A 16,177-nucleotide genomic window follows, 5' to 3' on the forward strand; every position below is an offset into this window, starting at 1 on the left:
AATAGTCTGCCTATTTTTATTACCTTCCCGTCAGTAGGAAGCCATGCTATCCTCTTGGTAAAGCTACATTTTTTACAAGTAAACAACCACTTCCTAGTTATGTTTTATTATTTCAAATATGTGAACCTTGACTTATTACCTACTTACCAAAATAATCTGCATCTATTTTCTATCTTCTGTTTACAAGTCACAAATTCCCACCCTTTCCATATAATCATTGAGGTCATAATGTTATATTAAAAAGGTAGATGAGTTAAAAAAAAAAAGAACACCAGTGTGATGAACCCTCACCTCACCAATCCATCTGACATCATTATTACGTCAGAGGGATCACATGCTACGGTCTTCTGCACTTAGCGAATGTGACATTCCGCACCCCATGGGGACACATAAGGTTTATTTGTGAAAAAAAGGAAATTTGGCAAAAATTTAGCAATTTTAAAAGTTTGAATTCTTTTGTCCTTAAATCAGAGAGATATGTTAGCACAATTCTTGAAACAATTTTTTTTGTTAGAAAGTTATAAAGGTTATGTATCAGGCAGGCTGCTGCAAAAAATGATGAGCGGCTTCTAACGAAACAACTAATGTAGCACTTAGTATGGGATGACTGAGAATGCTAAATGTCCTGTTGTCCCGGTTCCTGAAGCAGAGCTTTGATGAAGCAAGCAATGATGGGGAGCATCCTCCTATTGCTAGGTAATCCCCCTGCACTCACACAAACACAAGGTGGCGGTGAGCTCTGGCCGGAAGCACCGCCGTGCAGTATTGAGGTGAGAGGGGGGCGTGGTTATGGTGTTGTCACCAGTCCTTTGCAATGGGCTTGTGTGTGGGCCAATTACCAACGCGTTTCGAAGGACACAGTCCTTCTTTCTCAAGGTATGCATGAGCTGTCTCTAAATACCCTCGCTTGCATTCTCTGCTGCATACTAATGATCCGCAGTTCTCCATGAATGGCTTCAATTAGTCTGTGAGCATTTCAAGTAGCCAAAGTCCATGCATTCCAAAGGTGTGGAACAGTATGGGAATCGCCTCAATGGAAAAGTACATACAGGCAGGACTAGTGCCAAAGAGTTTGATAATACATAAAACCCTTGCAGGCGATTTTGGGGATCCATCCATCCAAAAGGAATGGGACAACATGTTTTCTAGTTTTTCAAATAAGGCACTTCAATTTATCATAGAAAAACCCCAATCCTATCTTGAGAAGACCAATCAACAAATTGAGTGCACATTCGAACAACTGTAAACCGTTGACCACTTAAAGGAGATTCAGGATCTGACATCTAATATTATGAGTAGGCTAAAAGAAAAAGAGAAAGAAATTATTAATAAAAAAATTAAGACATTTATTAGAGACAATGTGCCACAACAAGTCCACTCTAGCCCTACTTCACGTACCACTTTCCCAAACAGGTTTCATATCAGTCCACAACACGAACCCACACAGTTTGTTGTTCTGGATAAATATAATGTAACCCCAACACAAACCTCTTTGGATATGTCAGTAGTATTCTCAACATATACCAATAACAATTCCACCCAACATAGTCCCGTATCAATCCACACTAGGAATAATTGCCGATTGGAGGAAATCCCAGACCCATTCTCTAGTGGTTTTTTGGACATTTCTTGATGCCCAAACACATCAAAAAACAGTAACTGTACTACAGTTACGGATGCCTGTACTCCTGCAAGGACAGGCATTTCAACTTCCAACAGATACTCCCAACTCTCATCTCTAGCCGAAGAACTAGAGACATCCAACATGTGGGAAAAAACCACTCCCAGCACTAACAAAGAGGGCCATACTCATCCAACCACCACCACCAGGTTGAATGCGGTGGATAAATCCGGAAAAATACAGGGGGTAAAAAATTATGTCAAATAACGCATGTATCCAATCAGAATAAGTAAGCTAACCAACAGAGGGGTAGCGATCACAAAAAGAAGTAGAGGACTTAAACTACACCCACAAATAAATCGGGATTTTTATCATACAAAAAGTACCCAACCAAAAGAGGGAACAGAAGGTGGAAACTCACCAAAAAGAAAACCAGGGAAGATAGCACCACTTCACAAAAATTTTTGAATTTAAGCTCACATCAACTATCTGAAAATGAAGAAACCTTTCTACAGAAAGGACAAAAATTTGCTCCAACCACGGAATTTAACCCATTTAGTCTCTATATCAGCATGAAGAAATTGCTATGGAATTTAGCCACAAAAAACATTTTTTTGAAAAACGGACAGGGAATCCCTACAATGTATGACCATAATACTATCAAGTATTTTCATACGTCACTAGCTAACCCATCCACATTTAAACTAATTATCGAATATTCCAGAGCTTTTCACACTTTTGACACTATGTTGTCACTGAAGATATTAGGGGTATCAAATAAAGAAATCCTAAATATGCACCTCAAAATCTCAACAAGGAAGAGAGAAAATCCATTGTGAACCTCCAAGAATATCACTGTAATCATTCACCTAGGGGATAAGGGCGGAGGTATCGTGGTCCTTAATCAAACCATGTACATGAGGAATCACTTAGACTCCCAAATGATCAAATCACATCCAAAACTTAATCGGACTCAATAATGACGTTGGCTTAGAGTTCACGACAATAATACACTGATAACAAAATGATATCGCAAGGAGGTTGACTCCAATAGTTTTATCCACATTAGCAGCTGCCATCTACCCATGTGGCTTACCAACATCCCCAAGGGTCAATTTAGGTGGAACTGCACTAATGTAAATGACTGTAATATTGAGTCAAATTACCTTAAAAAACAATTCCTGGAAAAAGGATGCCAACTGCCATTGCTTGAGAGTCAATTTTATCCATAGGGTGAAAACAACACTTGAACCTCCAAGTCTTCCAGATCATTCATGGATTCCAATAAAACTAGACAATTTACCATCAAAGATTCCATTTCCTGCCAATCCACAGGGGTAATATACATGGTCAGATGTCCTTGTGACAAAATATACATAGGCCAAACCAAGAAACGGCTAATGGACAGGATAAGGAACATTTTGATATCAATAAAGGTTTTATTGGGCACCCCCTATCGCGCCACTTTTTGGACAAATATACCCCTGTAGTGGGGCCCTTTTTGTGGCATCCAAACCGTCTAAAAAAAACCAAGAGGGGGGACTACTTGAAACAAATGTCAAGGCTTGAATCCAAATGGATCTTCATACTAGACAGTTTGGTCCCTAAGGGGCTCAACCATTAAATAGAATTATATGCCTTCTAGAGCGCTTGTAGCATGCGTCCACAGGACACATATTTGTAACACGCATAGAAAATACAGTACCTAGTTACAAACGATCATAGTATACATACTCAAAAAAAATTTTTACCAATTTTTTAAAAAATGTTTTGCACGGTATTATTTATTGTATATTCTATTTTTATTTACATTTTTAAATTAATACGGTTTTAGTTAAATTAATTTAATATAGAATTTTTTGTCAAACAAGCAACCACTTTTTTATGTAAGATGTAATTTTTGTAGGGAGAGACTTTTTTATAAAACAAAACATCACTAAAATCTCTTTAACAAATGGAGTGTACATATATAAAATATAAAAAAAAATATCATACATCTCAGCTACATACAGCATTGAGGAAGAGTGCAGTCCATAGTTGTGCTTTAGGGGAAATAACACTGCCAGTATATAACAATTAGAGACTCATTATATATTTATTTATTTTCTTTTCCATTCATGAAGCAGTGACAGTTCAAACTATAGTAGCAGGGGCAAATTTATAATAACTAAGTATTGGCCACCAAAAGCACACATAATTTCACATACTGTTCCACACCTTTGGAATAAAACAATACAACCCAAACTTCGGATCTTAAAAAAGTACAATTACAATTAAATAAGTTCAAAATAAAATTACTTTTATTCAAATATTGCTAGCAAACGATAGCACTATAACAAATGTGCCCGTACTTGGAGAATATATATGATAATTTAGGCCAAATTTTTTTGAACAGGAGAAAAAGGACACCAAAATCTGTTGCACAATTTCTTCTAAGCATGCTGATACCCCATATGTCGAGGAAAACCACTGTTTTGGTGCACGGCAGAGATCGGAAGGGAAGGAGAGATGTTTTGGAATGCAGACTTTGATGTAATGATCTGTGGGTGTCATGTTTGCAGAGCCCCTGAAGTTCCTAAACAGTGGAAACCCCCCACAAGTGGCCGTATGTTAGAATTGATCTAGTGTGCCCCGGTGTGTAAATTGTCTAATGTAGTGGCATACGTAAATTGTTTAGAGTGCATCAGGTTGGCATACGTAACTTATGTAGTGTACATCAGGTTGGCATACTTGAGTTGGGTAGTGTACATCAGGTTTGCTTAAAGGGAACCTGTCACCCCCTAAATCGATGGTGAGGTAAGCTCACCGTCATCAGGGGCTTATCTACAGCATTCTGTAATGCTGTAGATAAGCCCCGATGTTACATGAAAGAGGAGAAAAAGAGGTTAGATTATACTCACTCGGGGGCGGTCTCCCTGCGGTCCGGGTCCGATGGGTGTCTCAGGTCCAGTCTGGAGCCTCCCATCTTCATTCCATGACGTCCTCTTCTGGTCTTTGTGCCGCACCTGCGGCGTAGGCGTACTTTGTCTGCCCTGTTGAGGGCAGAGCAAAGTACTGCAGTGCGCATGTGCCGGGCCTCTCTGACCTGTCCCGGCACCTGTGCACTGCAGTACTTTGCTCTGCCCTCAACAGGGCAGACAAAGTACGCCTGCGCCACAGCAGCAGCGAGAAGACCAGAAGAGGACATCATGGAATGAAGATAGGAGGTTCCGGACCGGACCTGAGACACCCATCAGACCCGGACCGCAGCAGGACTGCCCCTGGGTGAGTATAATCTAACCTCTTTTTCTCCTCTTTCAGGAAACATCAGGGGCTTATCTACAGCATTACAGAATGCTGTAGATAAGCCCCTGATGACGGTGAGCTTACCTCACCATCGATTTTGGGGGTGACAGATTCCCTTTAAGTCAGTTGTGTAGTGTACATAAGTTTGGCATACGTGAGTTGTGTAAGTCAGAAATAAATGTAATACTCCATGGATGTGTGGAACAGTCTAAAGCATTCTTCTATAAACAGGCCAGGTTTGTCGGTGCATGTGTCACATTGATAAATGGTGTCCTTGCATATCGCCCTTCTGTAACACACTCGGCACCTCTTTTGGGACGTTCCTTTTTTTGTGGTTGGAGGGACCTCCCCAGAGAAATGTTGACCTGGTACAATACGAGCATCTTCAGCTCCGCTAGTACTGGGAACTAGGGTTGAGCGACTTTTACTTTTGTAGGATCTAGTCGGGTTTCGCGAAACCCGACTTTGTGAAAAGTCGAGTCGAGTGAAATCGGCCGATTATCACGCAAAGTCGGGATCGACCGAAACACGAAACCCAATGTAAGTCAATGGGGAAGCAAAGTCGGCAGTGAGTGGAGGACAGGAAAACACCAACAGTGCCCATTTTATTGTCAAAAACATCAATTCGTGTCACTTAAGCTTGTGAATCTTAATTTACCTTATAATAATAGTTAGGCATTGAAAATTGGGGGTCATTTGGCTAAAGTTGTGGGAGGGGTAGGGCTGGCTCAAGTTTTTCGTGGGCCCAGGAAACGAAACGTCATGGTGGAGGAGCAGAGAGAGGTCAGTATTTCAACTTTGCAAGTGCTGTGATCCTGAGCAAGCAGGGGGGGCCCTCAAAGTACAGCGTTGTGTTTGACGGCGGGGGCGCCTCCCCCTGGCAGAGACACTTTTGTGTACTATGAGGGGCCCTGTGACAGTGACATCGCCAAAGAGTATGCCCTCCCCACCTGATGAAAGAACCTGCACTTTCATCTGCGCCTTCCTCCGTGTAAGGTGGTATAGTATGCGGGAAGGGGAACCTGACTTTCAGCAGGGTTAGATTCTGGCTGTGTAGAGTGCAAGGGGAATGTAGTGGTCTGGGTCAATGTACCAGCAGACTCATCTAGCAGTGGCTGGGCAATGGGCAGGATGAGGAGGAAACACAGATATAGTCCCAAAGAATAAAGTAGGCTAAATGCAGCCCTGATTTGTTCAGTGGAGGACAACTGTAATGAGAGGCATACACAGTTAGTAGGCCCAAATAATAAAGTGGGCCAAATAAAGTTCAAAATTGGTAGCAGGAGTAAAAAGGCGGCACTGCTTTGTCTAGTGGAGGAGAACACTAAAGAGCGGCAGACACCGTTAGTAGGGTCCAGCCAAACTAGTAGGCCAAATGCAGTTTAAAATTTGTAAATATAGGCCGAAAGCCTGAAGATTGAAGCTCAGCTTTGTTCAGTGTAGGAGAACACCAAGGAGCGGCAGATACCGTTAGTAGGCCCCAACCAAACTAGTAGGCCAAATGCAGTTGAATATCTGATATAGGCCAAAAGCCTGAAGATTGAAGCTCAGCTTTGTTCAGTGGAGGAGAACACCAAAGAGCGGCAGACACCGTTAGTAGACCCCAACCAAACTTGTAGGCCAAATGCAGTTTAAAATTTGTAAATATAGGCCGAAAGCGTGAAGATTGAAGCTCAGCTTTGTTCAGTGGAGGAAAACACCAAGGAGTGGCAGACACCGTTAGTAGGGCCCAACCAAACTAGTAGGCCAAATGCAGTTTAAAATTTGTAAATATAGGCCAAAAGCGTGAAGCTTGAAGCTCAGCTTTATTCAGTGGAGGAGAACACCAAGGAGCGGCAGACTGCGTTAGTAGGGCCCAACCAAACTAGTAGGCCAAATGCAGTTTAAAATTTGTAAATATAGGCCGAAAGCCTTAAGATTGAAGCTCAGCTTTGTTCAGTGGAGAACACCAAGGAGCAGCAGACACCGTTAGTAGGGCCCAACCAAACTAGTAGGCCAAATGCAGTTTAAAATTTGTAAATATAGGCCGAAAGCCTGAAGATTGAAGCTCAGCTTTGTTCAGTGGAGGAGAACAGCAAGGAGCGGCAGATACCGTTAGTAGGGCCCAACCAAACTAGTAGGCCAAATGCAGTTTAAAATTTGTAAATATAGGCCGAAAGCCTGACGATTGAAGCTCAGCTTTGTTCAGTGGAGGAAAACACCAAGGAGCGGCATACACCGTTAGTAAGCCCCAACCAAACTAGTAGGCCAAATGCAGTTTAAAATTTGTAAATATAGGCCGAAAGCCTGAAGATTGAAGCCCAGCTTTGTTCAGTGGAGGAGAACACCAAGGGGCGGCAGACACCGTTAGTAGGCCCCAACCAAACTAGTAGGCCAAATGCAGTTTAAAATTTTTAAATATAGGCCGAAAGCCTGAAGATTGAAGCTCAGCTTTGTTCAGTGGAGAACACCAAGGAGCGGCAGACACCGTTAGTAGGCCCAACCAAACTAGTATCCCAAATGCAGTTTCATATTAAAAATATAGGCCGAAAGCCTGAAGATTGAAGCTCAGGAAAAAAAACCTGGAGGGCACCAAGGAGCGGCGGACACCGTTAGTAGGCCCAACCAAACTTGTAGCCCCAATGCAGTTTTCAAATTCCTATAGGCTAAAAACCTGACAATTGAAGCTCAGCTTTTTTCAGAGGAGGACAGCTGTATTCATTGGCGCTGACAGACACAGGTAGTAGGCCTTAAACAAAAAAGTTGTCTCAATGCAGTTTAAAAAAGGTTACAGGGGTACACAGGCAGCATTGGTGTGGTCAGCGGAGGACGATTGCAAGGAGGGACCGCAGACAGACTTACTAGGCCTAAAATAAAAAAGTAAGCTCTATGCAGGTTTAAACAGGTTACAGTGGTACACAGGCAGCATTGGTGTGGTCAGCGGAGGACAATTGGAAGGAGTGGCGCAGACTTACTAGGCCTAAAATAAAAAAAGGAGGCTCTATGCAGGTTTAAATAGGTTACAGGTAGTGTTGAGCATTCCGATACCGCAAGTATCGGGTATCGGCCGATACTTGCGGGTATCGGAATTCCGATACCGAGATCCGATACTTTTGTGGTATCGGGTATCGGTATCGAAACAACATTAATGTGTAAAAGAAAGAATTAAAATAAAAAATATTGCTATACTCACCTCTCCGACTCAGCCTGGACCTCACCGAGGGAACCGGCAGCGTTCTTTTCTTAAAATGCGCGCTTTTCCTTCCTTCCGTGACGTCACGGCTTCTGATTGGTCGCGTGCCGCCCATGTGGCCGCGACGCGACCAATCACAGCAAGCCGTGACGTAATTTTCAGGTCCTTCTAGGCATTCAGTATTTTAAAATTACGTTCCGGCGTTGTGATTGGTCGCGTCGCGGTCACATGGGCGACGCGACCAATCACAAGCCGTGACGTCACGGGAGGCTGGACACGCGCGCAAAAATGCGCGCGTGTCCAGCCTCCCGTGACGTCACGGCTTGTGATTGGTCGCGTCGCCCATGTGACCGCGACGCGACCAATCACAACGCGGAACGTAATTTTAAAATCCTGAAGGACCTGAAATTACGTCACGGCTTGCTGTGATTGGTTGCGTCGCGGCCACATGGGCGACGCGACCAATCACAAGCCGTGACGTCACGGGAGGCTGGACACGCGCGCATTTTAAAATGCGCGCGTCTCCTGCCTCCCGTGACGTCACGGCTTGTGATTGGTCGCGTCGCCCATGTGACCGCGACGCGACCAATCACAACGCCGGAACGTAATTTTAAAATCCTGAAGGACCTGAAATTATGTCACGGCTTGCTGTGATTGGTCGCGTCGCGGCCACATGGGCGGCGCGCGACCAATCACAAGCCGGGACTTCACGTAAGGAAGTTAAAGCGCGAATTTTAAGCAAACAACGCTGCCGGTTCCCTCGCTGAAGTCCAGGCTGCGTCGGAGAGGTGAGTATAGCAATATTTTTTATTTTAATTCTTTATTTTACACATTAATATGGTTCCCAGGGCCTGAAGGAGAGTTTCCTCTCCTTCAGACCCTGGGAACCATCAGGAATACCGTCCGATACATGAGTCCCATTGACTTGTATTGGTATCGGGTATCGGTATCGGATTAGATCCAATACTTTGCCGGTATCGGCCGATACTTTCCGATACCGATACTTTCAAGTATCGGACGGTATCGCTCAACACTAGTTACAGGGGTACAAAGGCAGCATTGGTGTGGTCAGCGGAGGACAATTGGAAGGAGTGGCGCAGACTTACTAGGCCTAAAATAAAAAAAGGAGGCTCTATGCAGGTTTAAATAGGTTACAGGGGTACACAGGCAGCATTGGTGTGGTCAGCGGAGGACAATTGGAAGGAGTGGCGCAGACTTACTAGGCCTAAAATAAAAAAAGGAGGCTCTATGCAGGTTTAAATAGGTTACAGGGGTACACAGGCAGCATTGGTGTGGTCAGCGGAGGACGATTGCAAGGAGGGACAGCAGACAGACTTACTAGGCCTAAAATAAAAAAGTAGGCTCTATGCAGGTTTAAATAGATTACAGGGGTACACAGGCAGCATTGGTGTGGTCAGCGGAGGACGATTGCAAGGAGGGACAGCAGACAGACTTACTAGGCCTAAAATAAAAAAGTAGGCTCTATGCAGGTTTAAATAGATTACAGGGGTACACAGGCAGCATTGGTGTGGTCAGCGGAGGACGATTGCAACGAGGGGCAGACACAGTTAGTAGGGCCAAAAAAGTAATAGGCAAAATGCAGTTAAAAATAGGTTACAGGAGTACGCAGGCGGCCTAGCTTTGTTCAGTGGAGGACAACTGTAAGGAGTGTTCACAAAATTCACAAATAAACAGGTGGCATACCTAGGTACAGGGGTGGGCTCCTCTGCTGACTTGCAGACAGTGGTAGTTGGTGCAAAGTATTAACTGGTGTAAATGTAGGAAAGGGCCCCTGAATATTTTTACTAGCATCAATCATGTCAACAAATTGGTATTGGCAGAGCCATTGAAGGATTTAACAGCACAGACTAAACAGTGGTGGAGCAGTGAGAGGTAATTTTGCAAGTGGTAGAGCACTGTTTGAGCTGGGGGGGAACACTCTCTCGTGGGCGGTGGTACTGGCCCAGGGCCCCTCATGTTACGACGGTGTGTCTGACGTCGGGTGTGCACCACCATCACCAGAGACACTTCATTGTACTATGAGGGACCCTGTGCCAGTGCCGTCGCCCAAAATTGGGCACACCCACCTGTTCAGCCAAATGGCACTCGCACGGGTGCTTGTGCCAAAGTGATGACCACGGCCCCATGGGGGGAGTCAGCCCATTTAGGGAGGTGTAAAAATGACCTATGGTGGACATACAGCAGCTGCAAATGGAGAAATTGGAGCAGTCAGTAAGACGAGTCCAAAAGCAAGACCTTTTTACAGGAAAGCTAGGTGTCAGCAGGGAAAGGTGGGGCAAAATAATTAGAAATCCATGATTGGTTCATTTTAATGAAGGTTAGATCATCAACATTTTGGGTAGCCAGATGAGTCCTTTTTTCGGTCAGTATTGAACCAGCAGCACTGAATACTCTTTCTGATAGCACACTAGCAGCTGGGCAAGCAAGCTCCTGTAAAGCATATTCTGCCAATTCAGGCCAGGTGTCTATTTTGGATGCCCAGTATTCAAATGGGAATGACGTGTGAGGGAGAACATCGATAAGGGAGGAAAAATAGTTAGTAACCATACTGGACAAATGTTGTCTCCTGTCACTTTGAATTGATGCTGCAGTACCTGTCGTGTCTGCGGTCATTGCGAAATCACTCCACAACCTGGTCATAGAACCCCTCTGTCCAACGCCACTTCTGATTTGTGCACCTCTAACACCTCTGCCATGTTGCCCCCTGCAGCTCGTGTGAGAACCATCACCGCTGCTGTGTGCTGGGAATGCCTGAACCAAGCGGTCTACAAGAGTTGCTTGTTTGGTAGCCAATATTTGCTCAAGGTTCTCATGTGGCATGATATTTTGCAATTTCCCTTTATAGCGTGGATCCAGGAGGCAGGCCAACCAGTAATCGTCATCAGTCATCATTTTGATAATGCGGGGGTCCCTTTTTAGGATAGGCAAAGCATAATCCGCCATGTGGGCCAATGTTCCAGGTGTCAATTCACTGCTTGTGCTGGGTTGAGGAGCCTTTTCTGGCAAATCAACATCACTTGTCTCCCTCAAAAACCCTGTACCTGACCTTGCAATGCCACCAGTTTCTATTGCCTCCTGAGAAGCTTCCTCCTCCCATAAATATTCATCTCCATCATCCTCCTCGTCCTCCTCCTCTTCGGCCGCCACCTCGTCCAGGAGACTTCCCTGAGCAGACAATGGCTGACTGTCATCAAGGCTTCCCTCGTACTCGGCTGCAGACGCCTGCTCCTTTATGTGTGTCAAACTTTGCATCAGCAGACGCATTAGGGGTATGCTCATGCTTATGATGGTGTCGTCTGCACTAACCAGTCGTGTGCATTCCTCAAAACACTGAAGAACTTGACACAGGTCTTGTAGCTTCGACCACTGCACACCTGACAACTCCATGTCTGCCATCCAACTGCCTGCCCGTGTATGTGTATCCTCCCACAAATACATAACAGCACACCTCTGTTCGCACAGCCTCTGAAGCATGTGCAGTGTGGAGTTCCACCTTGTTGCAACGTCGATTATTAGGCAGTGGTGGGGAAGCTTCAAAGATCGCTAATGGTTCTGCATACGGCTGGAGTGTACGGGCGAATGGCGGATGTGCGAGCAAAGTCTTCGCACCTTCAGGAGCAGGGCGGGTAACCCCGGATAAATTTTCAGGAAGCACTGCACCACCAGGTTCAAGGTGTGAGCCAGGCAAGGAATGTGTTTCAGTTGTGAAAGGGCTATGGCAGCCATAAAATTCCTTCCGTTATCACTGACTACCTTGCCTGCCTCAAGATGTACACTGCCCAGCCATGACTGAGTTTCTTGCTGCAAGAACTCGGACAGAACTTCCGCGGTGTGTCTGTTGTCGCCCAAACACTTCATTTCCAACACAGCCTGCTGACACTTACCACTAGCTGTTCCATAATGGGACACCTCGTGTGTAACACTGGCAGCTGCGGATGGAGTGGTCGTGCGACTGCGGTCTGTGGACGAGCTCTTGCTTCTGCTGGAGGACAAGGAGGAGGAGGAGGGGTGGCGAACGCCTAGAGCCAACTGTTTCCTAGACCGTGGGATAGGCAGAACTGTCCCAATATGGCTGTCCCCTGTGGACCCTGCATCCACCACATTAACCCAGTGTGCCGTGATGGACACGTAACGTCCCTGGCCATGCCTACTGGTCCATGCATCTGTTGTGAGGTGCACCTTTCTACTGACAGATTGCCTGAGTGTATGGACAATGCGGTCTTTGACATGGTGGTGGAGGGCTGGGATGACTTTTCTCGCAAAGAAGTGTCGACTGGTTAGGTCATAGCATGGCACTGCGTAGGCCATCAGGGCTTTGAAAGCTTCGCTTTCAACCAACCGGTAGGGCATCATCTCTAACGGGATTAGTCTAGCAATGTGGGCGTTCAAACCCTGTGTACATGGATGAGAGGATGAGTACTTCCTTTTCCTAACGAGAGTCTCTTGTAGGGTGAGCTGGACTGGAGAGCTGCATATGGTGGAACTAGCGGTGGTGGTGGTGGACATGGCAGACTGAGAGAGGGTTGGTGATGGTATTCTTGCTGTTGGCCTACATACAGTGTTTCCTACCAAGAACCTGGTGATTCCCTGACTGCTTTGGCCTTGCGACGATACCTCCACATTTGCTGCAGGTGGTGTCGTAAACGGTGGGCTTACAGTGAGGGAAGGAATGTAGCGTTGCTGACTAGCTTCATTGTGAGCGGGTGCAACAACGTTACGGGACATTAGGTAGTTAGTCCAGGCTTGCAAGTGCATGGTGGTTAAATGTCTACACATGCAAGTTGTATTTAAATTTTTGACATTCTGACCTCTGCTAAAGGTCCTTGAGCATTTCTTACAGATCACTTTGCACTGATCATTCGGATCTTGGTTAAAAAATTGCCAGACTGCACTCTTCCTACTATTGAATACCTTTTCAGGCATTGCACACTGTGCTACTTTAACTGGATGGCCACGCTGTCCTACAACTGTTTTTTGTTTTGACACACGTTTTTGGCCAGATACGGGCCTACCAGATGAAAGCTGTTGCGATGTTGATGCCTGCTGCGGCTCCTCCTTCTCCGCTTCAGAGCTACTGCCAGTGGCACCCTGTTCCCCCAATGGCTGCCAATCAGGGTCAACAACTGGGTCATCTATCACCTCCTCTTCTATGTCCTGTGCACCTTCCTCTGTGTCACCGTGTAAGCCGGTGCTATAGCATTCAGGACGGGGCACCATAGTCTCATCAGGGTCAGATTCTGGCTCAGTACACTGTACATGACCTCTTCCACCAGACTTCCTCATTCTTGGGAAAATGTAACCAAACTAACAACCGTTATATGGTACTGTAAAACAAGGTAGAAGGTGTATGTAAACTTGTTGTGAATTTGAATCTCCCTTTCTATATGTGTGGGAGACTGCTGCAAAATTCAGGCCCACTGTATTACACTACACAGCTTGAGTGGCAGAAAGTGACTGGCAGATATACGCCACAAACAGAACTGACGCAGATGCACTCAGTGGCAATATAAATCTACCTTTTTATGTGTGGGGGACAGCAGAAAAATCAGACCCACTGTATTACACTACACAGTTTGAGTGGCAGAAAGTGACTGGCAGATATGCCACAAACAGGACTGACGCAGATGCACTCAGTGGCAATATAAATCTCCCTTTTTATGTGTGGGAGAATGCAGGAAAAAATCAGGCCCACTGTATTAAACTACACAGTTTGAGTGGCAGAAAGTGGCTGGCAGATATGCCACAAACAGGACTGACGCAGATGCACTCAGTGACAATATAAATCTCCCTTTTTTATGTGTGGGAGAATGCAGGAAAAAATCAGGCCCACTGTATTACACTACACAGTTTGAGTGGCAGAAAGTGGCTGGCAGATATGCCACAAAGAGGACTGACGCAGATGCACTCAGTGGCAATATAAATCTCCCTTTTTTATGTGTGGGAGAATGCAGGAGAAAATCAGGCCCACTGTATTACACTACACAGTTTGAGTGGCAGAAAGTGGCTGGCAGATATGCCACAAACAGGACTGACACAGATGCACTCAGTGGCAATATAAATCTACCTTTTTATGTGTGGGAGAATGCAGGAAAAAATCAGGCCCACTGTATTACACAGTTTGATTGGCAGAAAGTGGCTGGCAGATATATCAAAAAATACAAGGGCTGTAGTAGAATTTCAATCTCCCTACAATGATCAAAGGACAAGTATGGCAGCAATAAAAAGGACTGCTGCACACAAGAGTGTGGACAAAGAAACAAGAGAACTGTGCAGAAAGAAGCAACAGGATTTTTGCTTTGAAAAAAGCAGTTGGTTTGCACAGCGGCGTACAAACAGCAATGCAGCTATCAGGGAGCCTTATAAGCTACAGAGCTGATGCACAGAAATCTAGCCTCCACTGTCCCTGCAAAGAAAAGGTGGTGTTGGACAGTGGAAATTGCTACAGCACAAGCGGTTTGGGGGTTAATCTTTCCTCCCTAACAATATCCCTGCTTCTGACGAAGCAGCAGCAACCTCTCCCTATGCTCAGATCGGCAGCAGTAAGATGGCGTGCATGCCCCTTTATAGCCCCTGTGACGCCGCAGAAAGCAAGCCAATCACTGTCATGACCTTCTCTAAGATGGTGGGGACCGAGACCTATGTCATCACGCTGCCCACACTCTGCGTCCACCTCCATTGGCTGAGAAATGGCACTGAACGCGTCATATGAAACGCGACTTTGGCACGAAGATCACCGACCGCATGGCCTATCCCACACTGGGATCGGCTCGGGTTTCACGAAACCCGACTTTGCCAAAAGTCGGCGACTTTTGAAATTGTCAGATCCGTTTCGCTCAACCCTACTGGGAACGACTTCTTCATGGTCTTCAAAGATTAGGGCCTTGATTACTACCTCCTAGAACTAAAGGTACGTCGCACTGGTCTGGCATATTGTGCACTACAAAAGCGTTGTGCATTGCCATCTGTATGATGTGCATGGCCAGTTTCTCATACCACACTTTGGCTTTTCTCATCGCACTGTATGGCTGGAGGACATAATCAAAGAGATCAAATCCCAACATGTACTTGTTGTACACCAGTACACAGCTTGGTTTGTGAATCTGTGTATAAGTACCTTGTACAGTGCTGGGGGTGCTGCCATTACCATGTGTGTTGGTCAAGAAAAGGATATCCCTCTTGTCCATGTACTTGACCACCTGCATGTTGTTGCTACATTGGCTCTGCTCTCACCTTTTCTGAGCAGCTGCCCAATTAGCATCTTAGAGATGCCTCCCTGATTTTTCTGGACAGTGCCATAGGCTGCGGTAGCTCACACAGAGAGGGACTTGAAAAGTGGGTGCTGGTATAAAAGTTATCTACATAGAAGTGATAACCTGGATCCAGCAGTGGGTGCACCAAATCCCACACAATTTTCCCACTCACTCCCAGGACACTGGGGCATTCAGAGGGTTCAATCCTTCCCCTTCATAAGCTCTAAACCAGTGGGTGTACCCTGAGGTACTCTCACACAGTTTGTAGAGCTTAATTCCGTGCCTCCCCTTGAAATGGATTAGAGACTCATTCATTCAGACGTCCCTTTTGGGTATGTACACTTCAAACGTGTTGCCAAAGTGCTCAATGACTGGCCAAAGTTTGAAAAGATGGTCAAAGTTGGGGTCATCTTGAGGTGGACATTGTGCATTATCACTTTAATGCAATAATTTGTGGATGGCCTCAAAAAGTTTACTGGTCATGGCCATTCGGAACAGTGGTGTTTTGTTTTTACTGTCCCTAATCTAATCCTATCAACTAATCTAAATTTTTTTTTAAATCTCTCACAGACAAAAAAACAACAACCGAAGGTTGATCACTGATGTGCATCAGTGATCACCACTCGACAGCTGTACTACAAGCGCAAGGATATGATTCTATTTACACGCTGACACTAAGGCTACTTTCACACTAGCGTCGTACGACACACGTCGCAATGCGTCATTTTGGAGAAAAAACGCATCCTGCAAAGTTGCCCACAGGATGTGTTTTTTCTCCATAGGCTTGCATTAGCGACGCATTGTGACGCATTGCCACACGTCGCATCC

The sequence above is a fragment of the Ranitomeya variabilis genome, chromosome 2 (assembly GCF_051348905.1).
Source record: "Ranitomeya variabilis isolate aRanVar5 chromosome 2, aRanVar5.hap1, whole genome shotgun sequence".
NCBI lineage: Eukaryota > Metazoa > Chordata > Amphibia > Anura > Dendrobatidae > Ranitomeya > Ranitomeya variabilis.